This window comes from Gavialis gangeticus, unplaced genomic scaffold (assembly GCF_001723915.1).
Source record: "Gavialis gangeticus isolate Ggan-Ray unplaced genomic scaffold, GavGan_comp1, whole genome shotgun sequence".
NCBI lineage: Eukaryota > Metazoa > Chordata > Crocodylia > Gavialidae > Gavialis > Gavialis gangeticus.
Window position 1 is genome coordinate 5,251,641 of NW_017729024.1, and position 3,136 is coordinate 5,254,776.

At 39.9% G+C, this 3,136-nt stretch overlaps 1 long non-coding RNA gene across 1 annotated transcript in view; it reads left to right on the forward strand.

Annotated features, from left to right (window-relative positions):
• Positions 1–1,269: 1,269 nt before the first annotated feature.
• The window catches only part of LOC109297201, a 34,304-nt gene continuing 32,437 nt past the window's right edge, over positions 1,270–3,136 (forward strand). Inside the window, exons 1-3 of the long non-coding RNA XR_002097239.1 lie at positions 1,270–1,623; positions 2,320–2,378; positions 2,615–2,710. This is a non-coding gene — a long non-coding RNA (uncharacterized LOC109297201). The remainder of the gene's footprint in view (positions 1,624–2,319; positions 2,379–2,614; positions 2,711–3,136) is intronic.

The window sequence follows — 3,136 nt, forward strand, 5'->3', positions numbered from 1 at the left end:
TTTGGTATTAAATGGAGCCACGTGAAAAAAAAACAATAGAAACATAAGGCTGAATAGGCATGTTGGCTATGTACCCATTCCCCCTTATAGCTGGTTCTTCCAGAACAGTATTGAGGAAGATAAGTAAATTAACATGGAAAAGCTGCACTTTGACTGGAGATTTTTCATGTAGTGTGCTATGCAAACATTCGCCTACATTTGGTGCAAATAAGTAGCCATCAGTATTTCACTTTGAGAAGCTTTGGATTTATGGTTATTATGTGAAGTGGATTGAAAAAACGTAGTGCACTGCATGGAGGCCAGCCCCTGTCATCTTATAAAGGTGTCACTCCCACTGAAGTCAACAAGCAGTGCTCATGCTGCTTTTCCAAGGACAGAACTTGGAAGTGTGCATATGTGAACATTTCAAGCCTATGAAAGTCTGAGGCTGGCGTTCCTTAAATTGAAGTGGGAGGATCACTCTTGCTTTTGAATATATCAACTCCTTAACTGGCAAGGAAGGTTAGGGTTTCACATTCCAAGAGGAATATTGGGAAAAGACTTACATTTGAAAAAAAGACAATAATGCCATGGCAGTGGGAAGCAGGAGGCTATAAGGAAAACATAGGACACTATGTATAAAGCTCAAATATGATGTGTTCAAATATGATTAAACTATATGCTCATTTTTGTTTGGAACCAAAAGTGCAGCAGGCATACTCTCCTACAACTGGCTCCAGAGCCCATTGACTTCAGCTGACATTGGATCAGCTTCTTAAAGCTCATAAACGCTGCATCATCTTAATTTATTTATTACATTTACATTTTCATTTATTTATTTATCTATTTACTGCTGGCAAGGCAGATTTTTCCTCAAGCTCTCACCAGTTCCATTTATTATTCATTTTCAGCCTAGGAATGGAAACTTGAAATATTTATCCACAGGATATTATTTTTTTAAAACACTTTCCAGAAGTGCCAGGTATGACTACAATCTCTCGGCAACATGATTATAGTCCCTGAAATCTCACTTTAAAAATAGCTTAGAAATTAAATTTTTTACTCTAAGCCCAGGCAAACAGTTAACGGGATGAAATGGTGACTTGGAGAGAATGCGTGGGCCATGTTTGCTTTCATTTTGGTTGGCTTTTATTTTAGTGCAGTTTAGTTTTTGCTCTAAGTCGAACAAAATTAATCATTTCTGGGAAATGCTAACCACAATGACAGACCTTGCTATGCTGAATGTTTTACAACGAAGCTGTTTCTAGCCATAAGCTGCCACCAGGAGCAAACAACTGACGGCCAGCAGTGTTTTTGTCAGATTCTGACAAGTGAATCAATAAAAAGACACAGCAAAGGTTCAATCAGAACAGACACCACTAATACGACTGGCCTTTTGGGACCCATGAAAGCATGGAACTGCTTTTCCATGTTAATTTCTCTTTGCTACCCTTGGGGTTATCACCTTCTTTGGCCTCTGTTAATTAAAAACTGCCTCCTGTTAAAGTTCCTTGGCAGACATTTTCCTCATGTCAACCTATTTTGCTGGCTGCTGAGAAAGGAAACGAGAGGAATGAGAATTCTGCCCCAGCGACGTGAAGCGCTGCCAAAACCCCATCTCGTCACCTCCAATCTCCGCTCAGCGTAAGTGTGCACGCTTCTTTGCTATCGCTTCAGATGTTCGGAGGAACTTGCCGAGTTCGCACAAAAAGCAGGAATTTAAGATAGCCATTCTGCATATTTTTATGAGGATCTGGATATAAAAGGAAACCCGAGTAGGGCAGCACAAATAACTGATTTTTCAGGTTGGCAGCCAAATGGAAAAGCCGGGGTTTGGGGGAAATCAATTTGATCTTTGGATCAAAACGCTTTTTTTTTTTTTTTTTTTAGTTAAAAATAAAAGGGAAAATAATAACCCTCCGAATGTTGTTTCAAATCAAACAGCACATTCCACTTGACCCCAAACAAAACATTTCCTTGCACCAAGTGGTTGGAAGAAAAGCAGAACTGGAAGAAAAGCAGAAGCCTCTCATTTCTTTTCTCAGCAGCCGGTGCTAAAGTCACAAACGAAGAAAAGGAAAAATGACCCAGCAATAGTTCTTCAGGGACTGCTGACAACAAAAGTGAGGAAAATATTTCTAAAACAACAGCAGCGTAGCCCTTGTGGATAAGAGAAGGAAAAAGGGGCTGCCTCTAACTTCTGCTTTAAGCTCCAGCCTGGGATCTCTTAAGGCCAGGTACAACAACCAGATTTCAAGCCCACACTATCATGTTTATGCCAAGCCTTCACTTGCTTTAACCATTCCCACATTTCCTCTCTCTTCTGTTATTTATCTCTAGTCATCTTTTCCTGTGAAATTTGCCAAGCTCTTTCAGTGGTGAGGACTGCATAAGCTCAGGTTGGTTTTCAGCCTCACTGCTGGGCTTTCTATCAGTCTGTAATGCTGAGGATCCCTCTGGGCACTAGCTCTTATGGGATTTTCTTGTTTTGTCCTGACTTGGAGTCTGGTCATATTGAACTTCTGGGCCTTCGTAGAGAGCCAATATACATTCTATTTTACAACTTTGATAGAGATTTATAATTCTCTTACTTCTCCACTGCTATTAACAGGTATTTGTCTGTCCTTATTTACAGCATCTGAGAGACCGGAGAGTTGAACGTAATTTGGCTTTTGGTATTGACATTGGTGCTCAGTTTCTACATGCTGCAGAGATTAAACAGACAGTTATGGTAAGAATTATTAACTCAAACATTTACTGTGGCAAAAGCTATTTAAATAGGATTCTATCTTTGATTTCAAAGCATGGACAGTACCACTTATTGGTAGCTGATGAGGTGGGTTCTGTGTATGCTGATGCAAAGGTAACTAGACTGACCAAAATTCAGAGGCTATTATGTTTGGTTATTTTATACTTGCCTTTTTATCATGATGCAAAAGGCACTTTTAACTCATTATGCATGAAGTAATTTAGACAAATGAAGCACCTTCCTAAATCATTGTTCATTCTGCAGACCAAACAATTTTTTTTTTTTTGCAGCCCCCCCCTCCCCCCAAGAGTCAAAGTGTAATTCGAACCCTGAGTATTTGTCCAAAGAAATCTGCAATGCATCACTAGTGGCTTATACTTTCCACGGCAGGGCTGGACCATGACTTCC